General features: G+C 42.8%; 1 protein-coding gene across 1 annotated transcript in view; it reads left to right on the top strand.

The window, feature by feature from the left end:
• Positions 1 to 26326, top strand: part of gbe1b (glucan (1,4-alpha-), branching enzyme 1b) — a 376893-nt gene that overhangs the window by 5346 nt on the left and 345221 nt on the right. The window lies entirely within an intron of this gene.

The following is a 26326-nucleotide window of genomic DNA, read 5'->3' as shown; positions in this document are numbered from 1 at the left end:
CTATATTGCACTATGTGTCTCTTATATCTTGTCCGTATGTAGACTTTGTGTCTGTATAGAGAGCCACTTTAAACAATGCTACTTAATATAATGTTTACATACCCTACATTATTATTCTACATTTGATTTGATTATATTCTGTTTATTGTGGCATCACTGTTTTCACAATCATATTCCTGTACACAGGTTTATTTGGTGAAATATCGCTGCTTCCTTCTGACTAGGGAGCCGTCTGGGCCAGCGACAGAGTCTCATGTGTTGGACAGAGTAACTGATGTGAACTCATTTCTGTTGACGAGGTTCCTTTTGTGGTGAATGGCCCTGCGCCGACCTTCTCTTGACAGGTCTGGTTGTCTTCGGTAAACAGAACAACAGGGTTCTACAGTCAACAGACGGAGGTGACCGACTCCCTTTCAGGTCGTTACTGGGCTGCTGATGGTTTTTCAGTCTGGTTGTTGTGATTTTTTTATCTTTAAAGAGACAGTGGTCATCACTAGGCGGCTTCCACCCGGTTACGTAACCCTGCACCTTAGAGGTTGCTGCCTCATATACACCACAGGTCAACAGTTTGGGGTCACTTAGAAATGTCCTTGTTTTTGAAAGAAAAGCAAATGGATTTTTTTCTTCTCTTCAGTAAAAAAAACATAAAACTGATCAGAAATACAGTGTAGACATTGTTAATGTTGTAAATGACTATTGTAGCTGGAAACGGCTTGACTAATTATTTTTTACGTTTGGCTCATTCAGTTCACCAATCCGTTCGGCCTTTAGTATCCTTTAATTAGCATTGAAAAGCCAATCCATTCTTTCTTGGCCAATTAAAAATCTCTCCCGGTCTTCTGAATCAGGCTTGTGACGTCTTTACAGTAGCCTCAGTTTCATACTGTGTTGTCTTTACAGTAGCCTCAGTTTCATACTGTGTTGTCTTTACAGTAGCCTCAGTTTCATACTGTGTTGTCTTTACAGTAGCCTCGGTTTCATACTGTGTTGTCTTTACAGTAGCCTCGGTTTCATACTGTGTTGTCTTTGCAGTAGCCTCGGTTTCATACTGTGTTGTCTTTGCAGTAGCCTCGGTTTCATACTGTGTTGTCTTTGCAGTAGCCTCGGTTTCATACTGTGTTGTCTTTGCAGTAGCCTCGGTTTCATACTGTGTTGTCTTTACAGTAGCCTCGGTTTCATACTGTGTTGTCTTTGCAGTAGCGGTTTCTCTGTGGTCTTTTTCAGTTTTCTGTGTTGTCTTTGCAGTAGCCTCAGTTTCATACTGTGTTGTCTTTGCAGTAGCCTCGGTTTCATTCTGTGTTGTCTTTGCAGTAGCCTCGGTTTCATACTGTGTTGTCTTTGCAGTAGCCTCGGTTTCATACTGTGTTGTCTTTGCAGTAGCCTCGGTTTCATACTGTGTTGTCTTTGCAGTAGCCTCGGTTTCATACTGTGTTGTCTTTGCAGTAGCCTCGGTTTCATACTGTGTTGTCTTTGCAGTAGCCTCGGTTTCATACTGTGTTGTCTTTGCAGTAGCCTCGGTTTCATTCTGTGTTGTCTTTGCAGTAGACTATGCTTCTGAGGGGCAGCTAGCCTGAACACACACACAGATTTTCAGTTTGCAGGCAGACACTGGAATACATTTGAGTCATTTTAGCGAGTTGCAGCAGTCCAGACAGGAAATGACAAGTGCCTGGATTAAGGACCTGCGTCGCTTCCTGCGTGCGGTAGGGTCGTACTCTACGGATGTCGTAGGGCATGAACCTGCAGGATCGAGTCACCGCTTTGATGTTTGCAGGACGACAGGGGTGTTGTCCAGGGTTACGCCAAGATGCTTTGATGTTTGCAGGACGACAGGGGTGTTGTCCAGGGTTACGCCAAGATGCTTTGATGTTTGCAGGACGACAGGGGTGTTGTCCAGGGTTACGCCAAGATGCTTTGATGTTTGCAGGACGACAGGGGTGTTGTCCAGGGTTACGCCAAGATGCTTTGAGATGCTTTGATGTTTGCAGGACGACAGGGGTGTTGTCCAGGGTTACGCCAAGATGCTTTGATGTTTGCAGGACGACAGGGGTGTTGTCCAGGGTTACGCCAAGATGCTTTGATGTTTGCAGGACGACAGGGGTGTTGTCCAGGGTTACGCCAAGATGCTTTGATGTTTGCAGGACGACAGCGGTGTTGTCCAGGGTTACGCCAAGATGCTTTGATGTTTGCAGGACGACAGGGGTGTTGTCCAGGGTTACGCCAAGATGCTTTGATGTTTGCAGGATGACAGCGGTGTTGTCCAGGGTTACGCCAAGATGCTTTGATGTTTGCAGGACGACAGGGGTGTTGTCCAGGGTTACGCCAAGATGCTTTGATGTTTGCAGGACGACAGCGGTGTTGTCCAGGGTTACGCCAAGATGCTTTGATGTTTGCAGGACGACAGGGTGTTGTCCAGGGTTACGCCAAGATGCTTTGATGTTTGCAGGACGACAGCGGTGTTGTCCAGGGTTACGCCAAGATGCTTTGATGTTTGCAGGACGACAGGGGTGTTGTCCAGGGTTACGCCAAGATGCTTTGATGTTTGCAGGACGACAGCGGTGTTGTCCAGGGTTACGCCAAGATGCTTTGATGTTTGCAGGACGACAGCGGTGTTGTCCAGGGTTACGCCAAGATGCTTTGATGTTTGCAGGACGACAGGGGTGTTGTCCAGGGTTACGCCAAGATGCTTTGCACACTGGGAGTCACTCTGTCACGTTTTATGAGTGACAAAGTGAGGGCTTTGTCATAGACGCTCTGCTGCGTTTTTCTCTGTCCCTAGACGTGTCTCTGCAGGATGACAAATTATTTTACATATAGAGGCAGGCATGGCGGGAGCTGGGTTGCGTCCCAAATGACTCACTGTTCCCTATATAGTGCACTTCTTTTGACTAGGGCCCCATAGGGCAGTGCACTATATCGAGAATAGGTTGCTGTTTGGAACGCACACCTACAGGCGCTGCTGCAGGGGGCAGGTTAAACCTTGATCAGCCCCAAGTGTGCTGCCGGAGGCCCTCGTAGGACTAAAACTAACACTGTGTCAGCCTCCTGTGTGCTGCTGGAGGCCCTCGAAGGACTAACGCAAAAACACAGGCATGGAAATCAACAGCCTTCGCTTGGCGTTGCTACAGCCAGGAGGGAGCTTGCTACTTTGGTGGATCAGTGATAGGAATTCAGATAGACACCCCATTATACAGACATGTAGGGAGAGGGAGAGAGGGGGGTATGCAGACCTGTAGGGACGAGATATATATATATATATATATATATTACACACAGACCTGTAGGGACCAGAGAGAGAGAGAGGTATACAGACCTGTAGGGATGAGATATATATGTGTGTGTGTGTGTGTGTGTGTGTGTATATAATATATACACACACACACACAGACCTGTAAGGACCAGAGAGCGAGAGGTATACAGACCTGTAGGGACCACATTTGCTGGTTTTGTTATGAGCTTGTTATCATCTTTCATAGTTGAAGACATTTTTCTGTTGCTGCAACATTGAGTTTTTTAAAAAATAAAGTAAAATCAATAGTGAGAAGATGGATTGTAGAGATGGTTGTTGTCTGATTTCAACATGCTAGTAGTTGTAGAGCTCCTCTTTGCTAGCCTGAAGGTCACCGACCAAACCCTCCACACTACCATGTTAATGAATCAGGTTGAAGCTGGCATCAATCAGGCTTTCTGACTACTAATGTAATACAGGACTACTAATATAATACAGGACTACTATTATAATACAGGACTACTATTATAATACAGGACTAATAGACTACTATTATAATACAGGACTACTAATATAATACAGGACTACTAATATAATACAGGACTACTAGACTACTATTATAATACAGGACTACTAATATAATACAGGACTACTAATATTATAATACAGGACTACTATTATAATACAGGACTACTATTATAATACAGGACTACTAGACTACTATTATAATACAGGACTACTAATATAATACAGGACTACTAATATAATACAGGACTAATAGACTACTATTATAATACAGGACTACTAATATAATACAGGACTAATAGACTACTATTATAATACAGGACTACTATTATAATACAGGACTACTATTATAATACAGGACTACTAATATAATACAGGACTACTAATATAATACAGGGCTACTATTATAATACAGGACTACTATTATAATACAGGGCTACTATTATAATACAGGACTACTAATATAATACAGGACTACTATTATAATACAGGACTACTATTATAATACAGGACTACTATTATAATACAGGGCTACTAATATAATACAGGGCTACTAATATAATACAGGACTACTAATATAATACAGGACTACTAATATAATACAGGACTAATAGACTACTAATATAATACAGGACTACTATTATAATACAGGACTACTAATATAATACAGGACTACTAATATAATACAGGACTACTAATATAATACAGGACTACTATTATAATACAGGACTACTAATATAATACAGGACTACTATTATAATACAGGACTACTAATATAATACAGGACTACTAATATAATACAGGACTACTATTATAATACAGGACTACTATTATAATACAGGACTACTAATATAATACAGGACTACTAATATAATACAGGACTACTATTATAATACAGGACTACTAATATAATACAGGACTACTAATATTATAATACAGGACTACTATTATAATACAGGACTACTAATATAATACAGGACTACTAATATAATACAGGACTACTAGACTACTAATATAATACAGGACTAATAGACTACTATTATAATACAGGACTACTAATATAATACAGGACTACTAATATAATACAGGACTACTATTATAATACAGGACTACTAATATAATACAGGACTACTAATATAATACAGGACTACTAATATAATACAGGGCTACTATTATAATACAGGACTACTATTATAATACAGGGCTACTATTATAATACAGGGCTACTATTATAATACAGGGCTACTAATGTAATACAGGACTACTAATATAATACAGGACTAATAGACTACTAATATAATACAGGACTAATAGACTAATGTAATACAGGACTACTAATATAATACAGGACTAATAGACTAATGTAATACAGGGCTACTAATATAATACAGGGCTACTAATATAATACAGGACTACTAATATAATACAGGACTAATAGACTACTATTATAATACAGGACTACTATTATAATACAGGGCTACTAATATAATACAGGGCTACTAATATAATACAGGGCTACTATTATAATACAGGGCTACTATTATAATACAGGGCTACTATTGTAATACAGGGCTACTATTGTAATACAGGGCTACTAATGTAATACAGGACTACTAATATGTAATACAGGACTACTAATATGTAATACAGGACTAATAGACTACTAATGTAAAACAGGACTACTCATGTAATATGAGGGAAAACCCCAAACTGACTGTGGAACGGTGTCTAGGCTTAGGGGCAGCAATATGGTGATTTCAGAACATTGAGTTGGCTACCCCTGGTGGTAGAACATTCCTCTACACCAGAGCTGCCAAACCCTCTTCTTCCTTGTAGGTCCAACCCTAATTCACACCGGATTTGATGAATTGGCTGTTCACCAAGACCTTAACTAGCTTTAATCAGGTGTGTTAGGTTGGGGTTGGACTAAATACATTCAGGATGGCAGATCTCCAGGAAGAGTCCCCCCCCCCGGCTTGTATTCAAAAGTGTCTCAGAGTAGAGTGCTGATCTAGGAGTAGAGATTGTCTAGGAACTGAAGGAGGAGAGATTGACTAGGAACTGAAGGAGGAGAGATTGACTAGGAACTGAAGGAGGAGAGATTGACTAGGAACTGAAGGAGGAGAGATTGACTAGGAACTGAAGGAGGAGAGATTGACTAGGAACTGAAGGAGGAGAGATTGACTAGGAACTGAAGGAGGAGAGATTGACTAGGAACTGAAGGAGGAGAGATTGACTAGGAACTGAAGGAGGAGAGATTGACTAGGAACTGAAGGAGGAGAGATTGACTAGGAACTGAAGGAGGAGAGATTGACTAGGAACTGAAGGAGGAGAGATTGACTAGGAACTGAAGGAGGAGAGATTGACTAGGAACTGAAGGAGGAGAGATTGACTAGGAACTGAAGGAGGAGAGATTGACTAGGAACTGAAGGAGGAGAGATTGACTAGGAACTGAAGGAGGAGAGATTGACTAGGAACTGAAGGAGGAGAGATTGACTAGGAACTGAAGGAGGAGAGATTGACTAGGAACTGAAGGAGGAGAGATTGACTAGGAACTGAAGGAGTAGAGATTGACTAGGAACTGAAGGAGGAGAGATTGACTAGGAACTGAAGGAGGAGAGCATGACTAGGAACTGAAGGAGGAGAGATTGACTAGGAACTGAAGGAGGAGCGATTGACTAGGAACTGAAGGAGGAGAGATTGACTAGGAACTGAAGGAGGAGAGATTGACTAGGAACTGAAGGAGGAGAGCATGACTAGGAACTGAAGGAGGAGAGCATGACTAGAAATTGAACCTTCTATCTGTGGATTAGTTGTCAGAGTAGAGGACCTTGTGCATTTTTTTTAGGTAAAATAACAACCCAATGTTTTATATCCCAGGACAAATGACCTAGCAACAGCAAACTAGCTAGCTTAATTGCCATAAATGTTTAATGCTTTTCGACCTGTCCCCAAATTTAATGTAGTTGGTTCAGAGTTCGTTTTGATATTTCAACCTGTGTGTCTTGATCGCGTCTGGTGTGGACGTGCAAAATCAGCATGTGTGCGATGACGTCTAGTCAGCATGTTATGCTGCAATCTGAGTAGGAAGTTGTCACAGCATCCTGACTGTTATTATACAATCTGAGTAGGAAGTTGTCACAGCATCCTGACTGTTATTATACAATCTGAGTAGGAAGTTGTCACAGCATCCTGACTGTTATTATACAATCTGAGTAGGAAGTTGTCACAGCATCCTGACTGTTATTATACAATCTGAGTAGGAAGTTGTCACAGCATCCTGACTGTTATTATACAATCTGAGTAGGAAGTTGTCACAGCATCCTGACTGTTATTATACAATCTGAGTAGGAAGTTGTCACAGCATCCTGACTGTTATTATACAATCAGAGTAGGAAGTTGTCACAGCATCCTGACTGTTATTATACAATCTGAGTAGGAAGTTGTCACAGCATCCTGACTGTTATTATACAATCTGAGTAGGAAGTTGTCACAGCATCCTGACTGTTTACTGCAATCGGAGTAGGAAGTTGTCTCAGCATCCTGACTGTTATTATACAATCTGAGTAGGAAGTTGTCACAGCATCCTGACTGTTTACTGCAATCGGAGTAGGAAGTTGTCTCAGCATCCTGACTGTTACGCTGCAATCTGAGTAGGAAGTTGTCACAGCATCCTGACTGTTATGGTGTGTGTCCCCCCCTCTCGCTTTCAACATTCAAATTTCAAGCTGCTTTATTGGCATGAAAAACATGGCGTCAATATTGCCAAAGCAACAATGTGTACAATACCCCCCCCAACTGGCCATGCCACCCCTAGTTATAGTTTTAACTAACTGTCATCTCCACCATTTACATCAGTACTACAACTATCATTAAATTATCACTACCATCACCCCTACTACTATATTAATCAAAAGTAGGTTACTGCTTACTATGCAGGATCTGGAAGGAAAGAGAAGCTGGTTACTGCTTACTATGCAGGATCTGGAAGGAAAGAGAAGCTGGTTACTGCTTACTATGCAGGATCTGGAAGGAAAGAGAAGCTGGTTACTGCTTACTATGCAGGATCTGGAAGGAAAGAGAAGCTGGTTACTGCTTACTATGCAGGATCTGGAAGGAAAGAGAAGCTGGTTACTGCTTACTATGCAGGATCTGGAAGGAAAGAGAAGCTGGTTACTGCTTACTATGCAGGATCTGGAAGGAAAGAGAAGCTGGTTACTGCTTACTATGCAGGATCTGGAAGGAAAGAGAAGCTGGTTACTGCTTACTATGCAGGATCTGGAAGGAAAGAGAAGCTGGTTACTGCTTACTATGCAGGATCTGGAAGGAAAGAGAAGCTGGTTACTGCTTACTATGCAGGATCTGGAAGGAAAGAGAAGCTGGTTACTGCTTACTATGCAGGATCTGGAAGGAAAGAGAAGCTGGTTACTGCTTACTATGCAGGATCTGGAAGGAAAGAGAAGCTGGTTACTGCTTACTATGCAGGATCTGGAAGGAAAGAGAAGCTGGTTACTGCTTACTATGCAGGATCTGGAAGGAAAGAGAAGCTGGTTACTGCTTACTATGCAGGATCTGGAAGGAAAGAGAAGCTGGTTACTGCTTACTATGCAGGATATGGAAGGAAAGAGAAGCTGGTTACTGCTTACTATGCAGGATCTGGAAGGAAAGAGAAGCTGGTTACTGCTTACTATGCAGGATCTGGAAGGAAAGAGAAGCTGGTTACTGCTTACTATGCAGGATATGGAAGGAAAGAGAAGCTGGTTACTGCTTACTATGCAGGATATGGAAGGAAAGAGAAGCTGGTTACTGCTTACTATGCAGGATATGGAAGGAAAGAAGCTGGTTACTGCTTACTATGCAGGATATGGAAGGAAAGAGAAGCTGGTTACTGCTTACTATGCAGGATATGGAAGGAAAGAGAAGCTGGTTACTGCTTACTATGCAGGATCTGGAAGGAAAGAGAAGCTGGTTACTGCTTACTATGCAGGATCTGGAAGGAAAGAGAAGCTGGTTACTGCTTACTATGCAGGATCTGGAAGGAAAGAGAAGCTGGTTACTGCTTACTATGCAGGATCTGGAAGGAAAGAGAAGCTGGTTACTGCTTACTATGCAGGATCTGGAAGGAAAGAGAAGCTGGTTACTGCTTACTATGCAGGATCTGGAAGGAAAGAGAAGCTGGTCACTGCTTACTATGCAGGATCTGGAAGGAAAGAGAAGCTGGTTACTGCTTACTATGCAGGATATGGAAGGAAAGAGAAGCTGGTTACTGCTTACTATGCAGGATCTGGAAGGAAAGAGAAGCTGGTTACTGCTTACTATGCAGGATCTGGAAGGAAAGAGAAGCTGGTTACTGCTTACTATGCAGGATCTGGAAGGAAAGAGAAGCTGGTTACTGCTTACTATGCAGGATATGGAAGGAAAGAGAAGCTGGTTACTGCTTACTATGCAGGATATGGAAGGAAAGAGAAGCTGGTTACTGCTTACTATGCAGGATATGGAAGGAAAGAGAAGCTGGTTACTGCTTACTATGCAGGATCTGGAAGGAAAGAGAAGCTGGTTACTGCTTACTATGCAGGATCTGGAAGGAAAGAGAAGCTGGTTACTGCTTACTATGCAGGATATGGAAGGAAAGAGAAGCTGGTTACTGCTTACTATGCAGGATATGGAAGGAAAGAGAAGCTGGTTACTGCTTACTATGCAGGATATGGAAGGAAAGAGAAGCTGGGTTACTATGCAGGATCTGGAAGGAAAGAGAAGCTGGTTACTACTATGCAGGATCTGGAAGGAAAGAGAAGCTGGTTACTGCTTACTATGCAGGATCTGGAAGGAAAGAGAAGCTGGTTACTGCTTACTATGCAGGATCTGGAAGGAAAGAGAAGCTGGTTACTGCTTACTATGCAGGATCTGGAAGGAAAGAGAAGCTGGTTACTGCTTACTATGCAGGATCTGGAAGGAAAGAGAAGCTGGTTACTGCTTACTATGCAGGATCTGGAAGGAAAGAGAAGCTGGTTACTGCTTACTATGCAGGATCTGGAAGGAAAGAGAAGCTGGTTACTGCTTACTATGCAGGATCTGGAAGGAAAGAGAAGCTGGTTACTGCTTACTATGCAGGATCTGGAAGGAAAGAGAAGCTGGTTACTGCTTACTATGCAGGATGGAAGGAAAGAGAAGCTGGAAGGATAAAGAGAAGCTGGTTACTGCTTACTATGCAGGATATGGAAGGAAAGAGAAGCTGGTTACTGCTTACTATGCAGGATATGGAAGGAAAGAGAAGCTGGTTACTGCTTACTATGCAGGATATGGAAGGAAAGAGAAGCTGGTTACTGCTTACTATGCAGGATCTGGAAGGAAAGAGAAGCTGGTTACTGCTTACTATGCAGGATCTGGAAGGAAAGAGAAGCTGGTTACTGCTTACTATGCAGGATATGGAAGGAAAGAGAAGCTGGTTACTGCTTACTATGCAGGATATGGAAGGAAAGAGAAGCTGGTTACTGCTTACTATGCAGGATATGGAAGGAAAGAGAAGCTGGTTACTGCTTACTATGCAGGATATGGAAGGAAAGAGAAGCTGGTTACTGCTTACTATGCAGGATCTGGAAGGAAAGAGAAGCTGGTTACTGCTTACTATGCAGGATCTGGAAGGAAAGAGAAGCTGGTTACTGCTTACTATGCAGGATCTGGAAGGAAAGAGAAGCTGGTTACTGCTTACTATGCAGGATCTGGAAGGAAAGAGAAGCTGGTTACTGCTTACTATGCAGGATCTGGAAGGAAAGAGAAGCTGGTTACTGCTTACTATGCAGGATCTGGAAGGAAAGAGAAGCTGGTTACTGCTTACTATGCAGGATCTGGAAGGAAAGAGAAGCTGGTTACTGCTTACTATGCAGGATCTGGAAGGAAAGAGAAGCTGGTTACTGCTTACTATGCAGGATCTGGAAGGAAAGAGAAGCTGGTTACTGCTTACTATGCAGGATATGGAAGGAAAGAGAAGCTGGTTACTGCTTACTATGCAGGATCTGGAAGGAAAGAGAAGCTGGTTACTGCTTACTATGCAGGATCTGGAAGGAAAGAGAAGCTGGTTACTGCTTACTATGCAGGATCTGGAAGGAAAGAGAAGCTGGTTACTGCTTACTATGCAGGATATGGAAGGAAAGAGAAGCTGGTTACTGCTTACTATGCAGGATATGGAAGGAAAGAGAAGCTGGTTACTGCTTACTATGCAGGATATGGAAGGAAAGAGAAGCTGGTTACTGCTTACTATGCAGGATATGGAAGGAAAGAGAAGCTGGTTACTGCTTACTATGCAGGATCTGGAAGGAAAGAGAAGCTGGTTACTGCTTACTATGCAGGATCTGGAAGGAAAGAGAAGCTGGTTACTGCTTACTATGCAGGATATGGAAGGAAAGAGAAGCTGATTACTGCTTACTATGCAGGATATGGAAGGAAAGAGAAGCTGGTTACTGCTTACTATGCAGGATATGGAAGGAAAGAGAAGCTGGTTACTGCTTACTATGCAGGATCTGGAAGGAAAGAGAAGCTGGTTACTGCTTACTATGCAGGATCTGGAAGGAAAGAGAAGCTGGTTACTGCTTACTATGCAGGATCTGGAAGGAAAGAGAAGCTGGTTACTGCTTACTATGCAGGATCTGGAAGGAAAGAGAAGCTGGTTACTGCTTACTATGCAGGATATGGAAGGAAAGAGAAGCTGGTTACTGCTTACTATGCAGGATCTGGAAGGAAAGAGAAGCTGGTTACTGCTTACTATGCAGGATATGGAAGGAAAGAGAAGCTGGTTACTGCTTACTATGCAGGATCTGGAAGGAAATAGAAGCCGTTGCTCCTTCACCCAGGAACATCTTTAGTTTTTCCTCTTGGTTTAATAAGTAAAAAATGTTGAATAAATGTAGTAAAATCTCTTGGTGAGGAATATTTCTCCCAGTAAAGGAGAAAGTGCATCTCTGTCTCTACCTCCCCTGTCGTACAGTGACCACGTAGTCCATCTCTGTCTCTACCTCCCCTGTCGTGCAGTGACCACGTAGTCCATCTCTGTCTCTACCTCCCCTGTCGTGCAGTGACCACGTAGTCCATCTCTGTCTCTACCTCCCCTGTCGTGCAGTGACCACGTAGTCCATCTCTGTCTCTACCTCCCCTGTCTTGCAGTGACCACGTAGTCCATCTCTGTCTCTACCTCCCCTGTCGTGCAGTGATGACGTAGTCCATCTCTGTCTCTACCTCCCCTGTCTTGCAGTGACCACGTAGTCCATCTCTGTCTCTACCTCCCCTGTCTTGCAGTGACCACGTAGTCCATCTCTGTCTCTACCTCCCCTGTCTTGCAGTGACCACGTAGTCCATCTCTGTCTCTACCTCCCCTGTCTTGCAGTGACCACGTAGTCCATCTCTGTCTCTACCTCCCCTGTCTTGCAGTGACCACGTAGTCCATCTCTGTCTCTACCTCCCCTGTCTTGCAGTGACCACGTAGTCCATCTCTGTCTCTACCTCCCCTGTCTTGCAGTGACCACGTAGTCCATCTCTGTCTCTACCTCCCCTGTCTTGCAGTGACCACGTAGTCCATCTCTGTCTCTACCTCCCCTGTCGTGCAGTGACCACGTAGTCCATCTCTGTCTCTACCTCCCCTGTCTTGCAGTGACCACGTAGTCCATCTCTGTCTCTACCTCCCCTGTCGTGCAGTGACCACGTAGTCCATCTCTGTCTCTACCTCCCCTGTCGTGCAGTGACCACGTAGTCCATCTCTGTCTCTACCTCCCCTGTCGTGCAGTGACCACGTAGTCCATCTCTGTCTCTACCTCCCCTGTCGTGCAGTGACCACGTAGTCCATCTCTGTCTCTACCTCCCCTGTCTTGCAGTGACCACGTAGTCCATCTCTGTCTCTACCTCCCCTGTCGTGCAGTGACCACATACACGCTCCTCTTTGGGTAGCCATGTCTTTTTATGTCTGCCGGTTTCTATTGCCAATTGTTCACTCAGCCTGTACTTGGTAAGGATCTGTCTCTGCTTCGTATCTCTGACAGAGTAGAGATAATCAGCCAATTCATATTTTCTGTTCAGAGCCAGATAGCAATTTAGTCGGCTTTGGGATTTTGTTTCGTTTTTCCAATGTTGTAAATTTGAGTCCTTTTGATTGTTATTGATTTTGTTTATTTGAATTTTTTTTTTAGTCTTTTTTTGAATCAGTGCTGGTGTCAGCTTGGTTGGTTAGGTCCAATACTAGCTTACTGAGAGGGCTTGTTTCTGGGCTCGGCTCTTGGGTTTGAAGTGTTTTAAATTGGAGACTTGAATTTAGGTGTAGCCAAAATTGTAATGATCTTTTTTTGGTTTGTTCTTTCATTACCACTGGAAAACAGCACAATTCCGCCCGACTTGCATTAGTTGGTGTATTTCTTTAGACTTCTAGAATGTTCCAACATAGTTCTGCATGTACGGCTTTAATCGGATGTTTCTCCCACATTTTAAAGTCCAGTGTATTGAGTGGCCCCCTAAACCTCACTTCTGTAAAGAGCTATTGGAACCAAATCCTCAACATATAGCAGGTATTTTACCTCTGTGTCACAGTGTGAGTCCTGGGGCTGGAGGAATGGTCCAACATGTCTGCTAATTCATTTAAATGTTGAAGGTTTGGACTCAAACTTCAGCCTTGTCTTTACACTTCAACGCTGGGAAAGTAGTTCTGTTCTGGGTTGTTTTTTTTAGTTGTTATTCCGCACTTGTTTTCTGTGTTCATAAATTTGATTGAGTCCACTTTGGAAAATCTGAAGAATGTTCGTGCCAAACAGAATCAAATGCTTTTTAAAAGTCAATAAAGGAAGCAAAGATTTTGCCCCTTTTTTTTTTTTTTTTTTTTTTTTTTGTTTTTTTTTTTTTTTTTTTGTGTGTGTGTGTGTGTGTGTGTGTGTGTGTGTGTGTGTGTGTGTGTGTGTGTGTATATGGTCAGTACTGTGATGTACCATTCAAAATGATTAAATTGTTCCACATGTCCCAGAACTGATTCTGGTCAATTGCGTTTTCCAATTTCATCAAGTGTCTTATTGATAAACTCAGCAAAAAAAAGGAATGTCCCTTTTTTTCAGGACTCTGTTTTTCAAAGATAATTAGTAAAAATCCAAATAACTTCACAGATCTTCATTGTGAAGGGTTTAAATACTGTTTCCCATTAAATAATGAACATGCACCTGTGGAACGATCGTTAAGACACGAACAGCTTACAGACGGTTGGCAATTAAGGTCACAGTTATGGGAACGTAGGACACTAAAGAGGCCTTTCTACTGACTCTGAAAAACACCAAGAGAAAGATGCCCAGGGTCCCTGCTCATCTGTGTGAATGTGCCTTAGGCATTCTGCAAAAACAGCTTCTATCTCAAGGCCATCAGACTGTTAAACAGCCACCACTAACATTGAGTGGCTGCTGCCAACACACTGTCAATGACACTGACTCTACTCCAGCCACTTTAATCATGGGAATTGATGGGAAATGATGTAAATATATCACTAGCCACTTTAAACAATGCTACCTTATATAATGTTACTACCCTACATTATTCATCTCATATGCATACGTAGATACTGTACTCTATATCATCGACTGCATCCTTATGTAATACATGTATCACTAGCCACTTTAACTATGCCACTTGGTTTACATACTCATCTCATATGTATATACTGTACTCGATATCATCTACTGTATCTTGCCTATGCTGCTCTGTACCATCATTCATTCATATATCCTTATGTACATATTCTTTATCCCCTTACACTGTGTATAAGACAGTAGGTTTTTTTTGGAATTGTTAGTTAGATTACTTGTTCGTTATTACTGCATTGTCGGAACTAGCATTTCGCTACACTCGCATTAACATCTGCTAACCATGTGTATGTGACAAATAAAATTTGATTTGATTTGAAGGAGGCATGAGGACAGCAGATGTGGCCAGGGCAATGAATTGCAATGTCTGTACTGTGAGACGCCTAAGATGGCGCTACAGGGAGACAGGACGGACAGCTGATCGTCCTCGCAGTGGCAGACCATGTGTAACAACATCTGCTCAGGATCGGTACATCTGAACATCACACTTGCGGAATAGGTACAGGATGGCAACAACAACTGCCCCAGTTACACCAGGAACACACAATCCCTCCATCAGTGCTCAGACTGTCTGCAATCGGCTGAGAGAGGCTGGACTGAGGGTTTGTAGGCCTGTTGTAAGGCAGGTCCTCACCAGACATCACCGGCAACAACGTTGCCTTTGGGCACAAACCCACCGTTGCTGGACCAGACAGGACTGGCAAAAAGTGCTCTTCACTGACGAGTCACGGTTTTCTCTCACCAGGGGAGATGGTCAGATTTGTGTTTATCGTCAAAGGAATGAGCTTTACACCGAGGCCTGTACTCTGGAGCAGGATCGATTTGGAGGTAGATGGTCCGTCATGGTCTGGGGCGGTGTATCACAGCATCATCGGACTGAGCTTGTTGTCATTGCAGGCAATCTCAATGCTGTGCGTTACAGGGAAGACATCCTCCTCCCTCATGTGGTACGCTTCCTGCAGGCTCATCCTGACATGACCCTCCAGCATGACGATGCCACCAGCCATACTGCTCATTCTGTGCGTGACTTCCTGCAAGACAGGAATGTCAGTGTTCTGCCATGGCCAGCGAAGAGCCTGGATCTCAATCCCATTGAGCACGTCTGGGACCTGTTGTGGATCGGAGGGTGAGGGCTAGAGCTATTGGAACCCGCCCCCTTGGAACAAGGTCCCTTGGTGGAAGAGTGGGGTAACATCTCACAGCAAGAACTGGCAAATCTGGTGCAGTGCATGAGGAGGAGATGCACTGCAGTACTTAATGCAGCTGGTGGCCACACCAGATACTGACTGTTACTTTTGATCCCCCCCTTTGTTCAGGGACACATTATTCAATTTCTGTTAGTCACATGTCTGTGGAACTTGTTCAGGTTATGTCTCAGTTGTTGAATCTTGTTATGTTCATACAAATATTTACACGTTAAGTTTGCTAAAAATAAACGCAGTTGACAATGAGAGGACATTTTCTTTTTTTGCTGAGTTTGTAATTCAATTTCTTGTTTTCATTGTTTCTACTGTTTCAGAATTTCCCAGTATTCATAGTGTTGTTCTGCTGCTTCTGTTTTTGATGTTTTCTAATTGTTTTAAATGTTATCAAACCATTTTTCACAAACATTTCCTTTTTTGTTTCTTTGGTTTTCTCAAATTTTGCTTTTGATTCTGTTTTTTGGAATATGCCATTTTTATGTTTTTGACACCTTCTTTATTGTTTTGTTCTTGTGAGTTATTGAACACCTGTACAGAGTTCAATGAATTTGTCTGCGCTGTTTGGAGCCCATCTGTACGATTGGTTCATGTTGTAGAGATTATTGGGCAGTTTTTTTTTTATGAGTATTGCTGGTAAATTTCAGAAGCACATTAATCTGACTGGTGTCTGTAGTCTGACAGTGAATTCACTAATGTAGGAGGGGTCTATGTCACTGATGGCATAATTGATAGGCTTGTCCCAAGAGCTGAGCAGGAAGTAAACCGACCTAAAAAGACCCCTCTGAGTCTACCATTAGGCATGTACAGGCCTAAGGCTCGACAGAGATACACTAACTCCTTCCCATTTTTTGTTCAGTATTTGGCCAGGACTGTTTCTATTATTTATAATAGGGCTACTGTACAAGGAGGGGTGTCCAAATATGTGCTGGTTACCTCCCGCATCAGTGTAGTCAGACTCAGAACCTGTTCTTGCATTGAAATCTCCACAAAGAAGCACTTTACCCTCTGTCTGAAATGTAAGGATTTCTGTATGGAGATCGTCAAAAAACTGATCCTCATAATATGATGAATCTGAAGGAGGAGCATAAACTGCACATACAGTGCCTTGCGAAAGTATTCGTCCCCCTTGAGCTTTGCGACCTTTTGCCACATTTCAGGCTTCAAACATAAAGATATAAAACTGTATTTTTTTGTGAAGAATCAACAACAAGTGGGACACAATCATGAAGTGGAACGACATTTATTGGATATTTCAAACTTTTTTAACAAATCAAAAACTGACAAATTGGGCGTGCAAAATTATTCAGCCCCTTTACTTTCAGTGCAGCAAACTCTCTCCAGAAGTTCAGTGAGGATCTCTGAATGATCCAATGTTGACCTAAATGACTAATGATGATAAATACAATCCACCTGTGTGTAATCAAGTCTCCGTATAAATGCACCTGCACTGTGATAGTCTCAGAGGTCCGTTAAAAGCGCAGAGAGCATCATGAAGAACAAGGAACACACCAGGCAGGTCCGAGATACTGTTGTGAAGAAGTTTAAAGCCGGATTTGGATACAAAAAGATTTCCCAAGCTTTAAACATCCCAAGGAGCACTGTGCAAGCGATAATATTGAAATGGAAGGAGTATCAGACCACTGCAAATCTACCAAGACCTGGCCGTCCCTCTAAACTTTCAGCTCATGCAAGGAGAAGACTGATCAGAGATGCAGCCAAGAGGCCCATGATCACTCTGGATGAACTGCAGAGATCTACAGCTTGTTAGCTTTTGTTTTAGGAAAGTCCCTAGTCATTTTTATTTATGTTTTATTTTTCCTTTTTGTAACGAGGCAAGTCGGTGAATTAAGAACAAATTCTTGTTTTCAATGATGCCCTAGGAACAGTGGGTTAAACTGCCTCGTTCAGGGGGCAGGAGGACAGTTTTTCACCTTGCTTAGCAACTGGTAGACAATCCAGCTAGCTAAAATAGCTGCACAATTTTATAAGATATTATATATTATATATTATATATTATATATTATATATATTTATATATATATATTATATATATATATATATTCACAAGCCTTCATGTGTTGCTTGTTTTGTCTTCCATTCAGTCTTGCAGCTTTCTTTTTGTTTTTCTACTTCACACCATTTACATTTCAATATTTGTAGGAGCTCATTTTTTTTCAGCAGCTGCTACTCAATTTGGAACTCTGGAACCTTCTCTCGCTTTGTCTCTGTCCTCTCTCCTCTCTCAAGCTGCTTTCTTGGCATAAAAAAAACATTTGCATTTTTAATATTGCCAAAGCAACAATTTGTACAATATACATTGTAATAAAATAATGAGAGAGCCAGAGAGAGGACACAGAGATCACACCTTGAGAGAGCCAGAGAGAGGACACAGAGATCACACCTTGAGAGAGCCAGAGAGAGGACACAGAGATCACACCTTGAGAGAGCCAGAGAGAGGACACAGAGATCACACCTTGAGAGAGCCAGAGAGAGGACACAGAGATCACACCTTGAGAGAGCCAGAGAGAGGACACAGAGATCACACCTTGAGAGAGCCAGAGAGAGGACACAGAGATCACACCTTGAGAGAGCCAGAGAGGGAGAGAGAGAGAGAACACAGAGATCACACCTTGAGAGAGCCAGAGAGAGAGAGAGAGGACACAGAGATCACACCTTGAGAGGAGAAACAGAGGACAGTCAGAGGCTGGCCTAATTGTATTACTCGTTATTACTAATAAGCAGGTGAGGGGAAGTTTAGTGTTTTGTGTTAGCAGGAGGTTTAGGGAAATCAGATGTCTTTTAGGATACGTCCCAAATAGCACCCTATTTCTTATTTAGTGGGGCTCTGGTCAAAAGTAGTGCACTATATATGGAATAGGGTGTGATTTGGAATGGAACCTTGAAGTCACCTTGAATGTGATTGTGATGCGTGGTCTGAACTTGATGGTTATGTCCCAATTGGGGCACTATTCCTTACATTAGTGCACTAGTTTTGACAGAACCTTATTCCTTACATAGTGCACTACTTTTGACCAGGGCCCATAGGGCATGTTCAGGGCTCTGCCCTAAAGTAGCGCACTGTATAGGTAATAGGGTGCAATTTGAGACACACACACACACACACACACACACGCACTGTCTTCTCATCTCTTGTCTAATCATGCCAGCAGGGCCAGAAGAAGAGGTTCTAGATTAGCAGGACAATAGAAACACACAGCACCCAGCCAGCCAGACTATCCCCCCCAGCACTTAGTTTGTTCTAATCATAACCATGACTATTAATGCAGAGCCAGGAGCCATCCTTAACTGAATCCTCCTCACCTCTCCTCATCTCCTTGTCCTCTGGAAAGGCTCTCCACAGGGCTGCCAGAACATGTATTCTGAAATGGTGACACCGCAGGTATGGGAGCACTAAGCTATCTGTTATCCATTTGAGTTTCAGAGTGGAGAGAGACAGAGAGTGGAGTCGGGGAGGAAGGGATGAGAGAGCATGCAGAGAAAAAAAGAGGAGAGTGTTTTTCATCCAGCTGGCTAGGACAATCTGATCCTGCAGGGGACAATCTGATCCTGCAGGGGACAATCTGATCCTGCAGGGGACAATCTGATCCTGCAGGGGACAATCTGATCCTGCAGGGGACAATCTGATCTGGACAGCAGCTGGCTAGGATACTCTCTCCTCTCTGTAGACTATAGGGCATCCTGCAGGGAGAATCTGATCCGGACAGCAGCTGGAAAGGAGGAACTAACATGATAAATGATGATGATGAAGAAGTTGGTTTATTTTCTGACACTGGAGAGTATAAACTAATGGTTTAGCTGGTCAGCCACAACATAGTCCTACATGACATCACCATGTCACTATTTAACTACAGTGGCTTGTGAAAGTATTCACCCCCTTGGCATTGTTCCTATTTTGTTGCCTTACAACCTGGAATTAAAATTGATTTCTGGGGGGGGGGTTGTATCATCATTTGATTTACACAACATGCTTACCACTTTGAAGATGCACATTTTTTAAAATTGTGAAATGAATAAGACCAAAAAACAGAATAGTTAGGCACGTTCAAGGTTTTCACCCTCCCAATGTCAATACTTTGTAGAGCCACCTTTTTACAGCAATTACAGCTGCAAGTCTCTTGGGGTCTCTCTAAGCTTGGCACATCAAGCCACTGGGATTTTTGCCCATTCTTCAAGGCAAAACTGCTCCAGCTCCTTCAAGTTGGATGGATTCCGCTGTTGTACAGATTGCTGTCATACCACAGATTCTCAATTGGATTGAGGTCTGGGCTTTGACTAGGCCGTTCCAAGATATTTAAAGGTTTCCCCTTAAACCACTCGAGTGTTGCTTTAGCAGTATGCTTAGGGTCATTGTCCTGCTGGAAGGTGAACCTCTGTCCCAGTCTCAAATCTCTGGAAGACTGAAACAGGTTTCCCTCAAGTATTTCCCTGTATTTAGTGCCACCCATCATTCCTTGATCATTCATGAAAACCATCCCCACAGCATGATGCTGCCACCACCATGCTTCACTGTGGGGATGATATTCTCTGGGTGATGAGGTGTTGGGTTTGCGCCAGACATAGCATTTTCCTTGATGGCCAAAAAGCTACATTTTAGTCTCATCTGACCAGAGTACCTTCTTTCATATGTTTGGGAGTCTCCCACATGCCTTTTGGTGAACACCAAATGTGTTTACTTATTTTTTTCTTTAAGCAATGGCATTTTTCTGGCCACTCTTCCATTAAGCCCAGCTCTGTGGAGTATATGGCTTAAAGTGGTCCTATGGACAGATACTCCAATCTCCGTTGTGGAGCTTTGCAGCTCCTTCAGGGTTATCTTTGGTCTCTTTTGTTGCCTCTCTGATCAATGCCCTCCTTACCTGGTCTATGAGTTTTGGTGGGCGGCCCTCTCTTGGCAGGTTTGTTGTGGTGCCATATTCTTTCCATGTTTTAAATAATGGATTTAATTGGTGCACCGTGGGAAAAAAAGTTTCTGATATTTTTTTGTAACCCAATCCTGATCTGTACTTCTCCACATCTTTGTCCCTGACCTGTTTGGAGAGCTCCTTGGTCTTCATAGGGCCACTTTCTTGGTGGTGTCCCCTGCTTAGTGGTGTTGTAGACTCTGAGGCCTTTCAGAACGTGTGTTTATTTTTTTATTTTTAATTTTACCTTTTATTTAACCAGGTAGGCAAGTTGAGAGCAAGTTCTCATTTACAATTGCGACCTGTGTGTGTGTATATATACTGAGATCAGGTGACATTAGATTGCACACAGGTGAACTTTATTTAACTATTTGTGACATCTGAAGGTAATTGATTGCCACAGATTAGAGGTTGACCGATTTTTGAATCTGAATGGCCGATTTTATTTAGGGCCAATTTTTAAGGTTTTCATAACGATCGGAAATTTGTATTTTTGGACACAGATTATTATATTTTTTAACACCTTTTATTTGATCTTTTAACTGCTTAAATATATTATTTACCTTGTCAGCTTGGGCATTCAATCTTGCAGCCTTACGGTTAACTAGTCCAACGCTCTAACCGCCTGCCTCTCATTGCACTTCACAAGGAGACTGCCTGTTACACGAATGCTGTAAGCCAAGGTAAGATGCTAGCTAGCATTAAACTTATCTTTATAAAAAAATCAATCATAATCACTAGTTAACTACACATAGTTGATGATATTACTAGTTTATCTAGCGTGTCCTGCGTTGCATATAATCGATGCGGTGCATATCGTTGCTCCAATGTGTACCTAACCATAAACATCAATGCCTTTCTTAAAATCAATACACAGAAGTATATATTTTTAAACATGCATATTTAGCTAAAAGAAATCCAGGTTAGCAGGCAATACTAACCAGGTGAAATTGTGTCATTTCTGTCACGTTCCTGACCTTATTTCCTTTGTTTTGTCTTTAGTTGGTCAGGATGTGATTTGGGTGGGTATAGTCTGTTAGGTTTGCCTGATTGGCCTGATATGGTTCTCAATCAGAGGCAGGTGTTTTGCATTGTCTCTGATTGGGAACCATATTAAGGTAGCCTGTTTTCACTTTTGTTGATGGGTGATTGTTCCTGTTCGTGCATTCATGTAGTCTATGTTCACTAGTTCAGGACTGTAGCTTCGTCGGTTTTCGTCTGTTTATTGTTTTTTGTTCGTATTGAAAAAGTATTCCACTAAATATGGCAACGTACCACGCTGCGCTTTGGTCCTCCTCTCCTTCCACCGACGAGAGTCGTTACAACAGAGTCCGGTTATATGCAACCGTTTGGTGCTCCTCTCCTTCCACCGACGAGAGTCGTTACAACAGAGTCCGGTTATATGCAACCGTTTGGTGCTCCTCTCCTTCCACCGACGAGAGTCGTTACAACAGAGTCCGGTTATATGCAACCGTTTGGTGCTCCTCTCCTTCCACCGACGAGAGTCGTTACAACAGAGTCCGGTTATATGCAACCGTTTGGTGCTCCTCTCCTTCCACCGACGAGAGTCGTTACAACAGAGTCAGGTTATATGCAACCGTTTGGCCCTCCTCTCCTTCCACCGACGAGAGTCGTTACAACAGAGTCAGGTTATATGCAACCGTTTGGTCCTCCTCTCCTTCCACCGACGAGAGTCGTTGCAACAGAGTCAGGTTATATGCAACCGTTTGGCCCTCCTCTCCTTCCACCGACGAGAGTCGTTACAACAGAGTCCGGTTATATGCAATCGTTTGGGCCGCCTAATTTGCCAAAATATTATGTAATTATGACATAACATTGAAGGTTGTGCAATGTAACAAGAATATTTAGACTGATGGATGCCACCCGTAAGAGAAAATACGGAACGGTTCCGTATTTCACTGAAAGAATAAACGTCTTGTTTTCGAGTTGATAGTTTCCGGATTCGACCATATTAATGACCGAAGGCTCGTATTTCTGTGTGTTGTTATGTCATAATTAAGTCTATGATTTGATAGAGCAGTCTGACTGAGCGACGGTAGGCAGCAACAGGCTCGTAAGCATTCATTCAAACAGCACTTTCATGCGTTTTGCCAGCAGCTCTTCGTTGTGCGTCAAGCATTGCGCTGTTTATGACTTCAAGCCCATCAACTCCCGAGATTAGGCTGGTGTAACCGATGTGAAATGGCTAGCTAGTTAGCGGGGTGCGTGCTAATAGTTTCAAACATCACTCGCTCTGAGACTTGGAGTAGTTGTTCCCCTTGCTCTGCATGGGTAACGATGCTTCGAGGGTGGCTGTTGTCGTTGTATTGCTGGTTTGAGCCCAGGGAGAAGCGAGGAGAGGGACGGAAGCTATACTGTTACACTGGCAATACTAAAGTGCCTATAAGAACATCCAATAGTCAAAGGTTAATGAAATACAAATGGTAAAGAGTGAAATAGTCTTATAACTTATTACCTAGGAATATTGAAGACTCATGTTAAAAGGAACCACCAGCTTTCATATGTTCTCATGTTCTGAGCAAGGAACTTAAACGTTAGCTTTCTTACATGGCACATATTGCACTTTTACTTTCTTCTCCAACACTTTTTTGTTGCATTATTTAAACCAAATTGAACATGTTTCATTATTTATTTGAGGCTAAATGGATTTTATTGATGTATTATATTAAGTTAAAATAAGTTAATTCAGTATTGTTGTAATTGTCATTATTCCAAATGCATTAAAAAAATTGTCAGACCAATCGGCCGATTAATTGGTATCGGCTTTTTTTTGGTCCTCCTATAATTGGTATCGGTATCAGCGTTGAAAAATCATACTCGGTCGACCTCCACACCAGATCTTATTTAGGTACTTCATAGTAAAGGGGGGAATAGATATGCACACACCATTTTTCTGTTTTTTATTATTTTTTGAAACAAGTAATTTTTTTCACTTCACCAATTTGGACTATTTTGTCTATGTCCATTACATGTAATCCAAATAAAAATCTATTTAAATTACAGGTTGTAATGCAACAAAATAGGAAAAACACCAAGGGGGTGAATTCTTTCGCAAGGCACTGTAGTGACATGGTGTCCTGGTAATGTAGTGACATTGTGTCCTGGTGACATGGTGTCCTGGTAATGTAGTGACATGGTGTCCTGGTGACATGGTGTCCTGGTAATGTAGTGACATGGTGTCCTGGTGACATGGTGTCCTGGTAATGTAGTGACATGGTGTCCTCGTGACATGGTGTCCTGGTAATGTAGTGACATGGTGTCCTGGTGACATGGTGTCCTGGTAATGTAGTGACATGGTGTCCTGGTGACATGGTGTCCTGGTGACATGGTGTCCCGGTAATGTAGTGACATGGTGTCCTGGTAATGTAGTGACATGGTGACATGGTGTCCTGGTAATGTAGTGACATGGTGTCCTGGTGACATGGTGTCCTGGTAATGTAGTGACATGGTGTCCTGGTGACATGGTGTCCTGGTGACATGGTGTCCTGGTGACATGGTGTCCTGGTGACATGGTGTCCTGGTGACATAGTGACATGGTATCCTGGTGACATAGTGACATGGTATCCTGGTGACATTGTGTCCTGGTAACGTAGTGACATTGTGTCCTGGTGTCCTGGCGGCATGGTGTCCTGGCGGCATGGTGTCCTGGTGACATGGTGACCCCGTACGGGAGAGGTTATAGGGACATATTCGGGTAGATATCGTTTGATTAAAAATAATATATGAATTAAAATTAATGTAAGGGCATAACTGCCTTTACACAGTAACGGTGACTAAAATGAGGATCATTTTTGTGAGCATTGTCGATGGCTTACAGTATGTTGATGTGTGGCAGGTGTTAAAATATGAATGCTCTTTGCAAGACAGCCTATCCATCTTGTATAATGATGTTCATGTATTGATTTTGAATGCCCTCGAATGCGGTCCAAGGTAAAGCAAGAGGCTACTCAGATAGACCTACATTTTAGACTGTATACTATATATGGGGTTGATATTGCAACAACCACGTCCACATATAGCTCACCAACCTCTTGGCTGTAGCATTAATATTGTGTGTGTGTTACATTGACTGTGTTCTATGCCTACCTATAGCCTCCATTTAGGGCAGTCTACCCAGCTATAGGTGGCCTCCATTTAGGGCAGTCTACCCAGCTATAGGAGGCCTCCATTTAGGGCAGTCTACCCAGCTATAGGTAGCCTAGCCTCCATTTAGGGCAGTCTACCCAGCTATAGGTAGCCTAGCCTCCATTTAGGGCAGTCTACACAGCTATAGGTAGCCTAGCCTCCATTTAGGGCAGTCTACACAGCTATAGGTAGCCTCGCCTCCATTTAGGGCTGTCTACCCAGCTATAGGTAGCCTCGCCTCCATTTAGGGCTGTCTACCCAGCTATAGGTAGCCTAGCCTCCATTTAGGGCAGTCTACCCAGCTATAGGTAGCCTAGCCTCCATTTAGGGCAGTCTACACAGCTATAGGTAGCCTAGCCTCCATTTAGGGCAGTCTACACAGCTATAGGTAGCCTAGCCTCCATTTAGGGCAGTCTACACAGCTATAGGTAGCCTAGCCTCCATTTAGGGCAGTCTACCCAGCTATAGGTAGCCTAGCCTCCATTTAGGGCAGTCTACCCAGCTATAGGTGGCCTCCATCTTAAATGGTATTTCTGTTTAGTGAGACAGTCAGATCAGAGGCAGTAGGGATAACCAGGGACGTTCTCTTGATAAGTGTGTGAATTTGACTATTTTAGTGTTCCACTGGAATGCTGGCTCCATTTGACTACACAGCAATGGTAGCCTAGCCTCCATTTGGCAGTGTCCTTCCATTTGGGTGGTGGAACCTCCATCTTAAATGGAAACTGTTTAGTGAGAAACCCAGCAGAGGCAGTAGGGATGACCAGGGATATTCCCTGTTTAGTGAGTCCTACAGACCATACCCTGTCAATGACCAAATCGTTTTTGTTTGTGATTCCTCTCAATGGAACAAACACAATCCATGGGATGTCCCAGGGATGCTTAAAAATCCTTCTTTAAGTGAGTCCTCCCCTTCACCTAGGGATGTTTTTTTAGTGAGTTGCAGATCAGAGTGCATCATCAATGACCAGGGATGTTAGCTTTCAGCTGAGTCAGTCAGTCATGGAAAGAACAGGCATTCTTAATGTTTAGAATATTGACATTTTAGTGTTCCACTGGAATTGCCCAGAGCCCAATGTTTCCCACACAATGTTGGCTGGATGTCCTTAGACTGGTCAACACATCTCCTATAGTCTTGTGATGCCTGAACACTGAAAAACACATCTCCTATAGTCTTGTGATGCCTGAACAGTGACCTCACCTACACATACCCTGTTCAATGGCAGTCTTGTCTTGTCCATTCACCCTGAACAATGGAACAACACATCTCCATAGTCTTGTGATGCCTGAACAATGCTCAAACATCTCCTTTAGTCTTGTGATGCCTGAACACTTCAACACATCTGATTCTTGTGATTTAACACTGACATCATCAATCTCCTCATAGTCTTTGATGCAGTCTGAACACTGGAAAGAACAGGCATTCTATAGTCTTGTGATATTGAACACTGATCAAGCACAATCTCCTATAGTCTTGTGATGCCTGAACACTGATCAACACATCTCCTATAGTCTTGTGATGCCTGAACACTGATCAACACATCTCCTATAGTCTTGTGATGCCTGAACACTGATCAACACATCTCCTATAGTCTTGTGTCGCCTGAACACTGATCAACACATCTCCTATAGTCTTGTGTCACCTGAACACTGATCAACACATCTCCTATAGTCTTGTGATGCCTGAACACTGATCAACACATC

The sequence above is a fragment of the Oncorhynchus tshawytscha genome, linkage group LG13 (assembly GCF_018296145.1).
Source record: "Oncorhynchus tshawytscha isolate Ot180627B linkage group LG13, Otsh_v2.0, whole genome shotgun sequence".
Taxonomy (NCBI): Eukaryota; Metazoa; Chordata; class Actinopteri; order Salmoniformes; family Salmonidae; genus Oncorhynchus; species Oncorhynchus tshawytscha.
Note: the sequence above shows the minus strand (reverse complement) of the source record. Positions and strands in the feature narration are given on the sequence as shown.